The sequence below is a fragment of the Fukomys damarensis genome, unplaced genomic scaffold (genome assembly GCF_012274545.1).
Source record: "Fukomys damarensis isolate Sample0158 unplaced genomic scaffold, DMR_v1.0_HiC HiC_scaffold_19, whole genome shotgun sequence".
In the NCBI taxonomy this organism is placed as follows: Eukaryota; Metazoa; Chordata; class Mammalia; order Rodentia; family Bathyergidae; genus Fukomys; species Fukomys damarensis.
Window position 1 is genome coordinate 31448055 of NW_022900931.1, and position 543 is coordinate 31448597.

Consider the following 543-nt stretch of genomic DNA (forward strand, 5'->3'; position numbering starts at 1 on the left):
TTTCCTATCTTTTCCTGTTTCTGGGCTGCTAGGAAGCTAGTAGCTTTGCTTCACCACATGCGGCCCACCATGATACATTGCCCAGTAATGGCCCAAAAGCCGTGGAGCCAAGATACCATAGACTGAAACCTTTGAAGGTGTAAGGCAAAACAAATCTTTCCTCCTTATACATTTATTAACTCAGATATTTTGTTAGAGTAATAGACATCTGACTAATGCATGATGCTCCCTTGTTTGCCATTTTTCTTTTGACTGCGCCATTACGATTGTGCTATGTTGAGATTTTTAACTTTTATATGGTAAAATGTGTTGCTTTTTTGATTAAAGTTAATAAAGCCTTCCTTATTTCATGATTATTTAAAAACCATCTCATTCTTTCTTCCAATATTTTGTTATTTTATTTCTTGCATTTAAGACTTCGATGTATCTAGAATTTGTCCTAGTGCAGAATATGAAATACTATCCAATGTATTTTTTCCATGTCACTACCCAGTGGTCCAAACACTATTAAAAAATTCATCTTTCTCTTATGTATTTAAAATC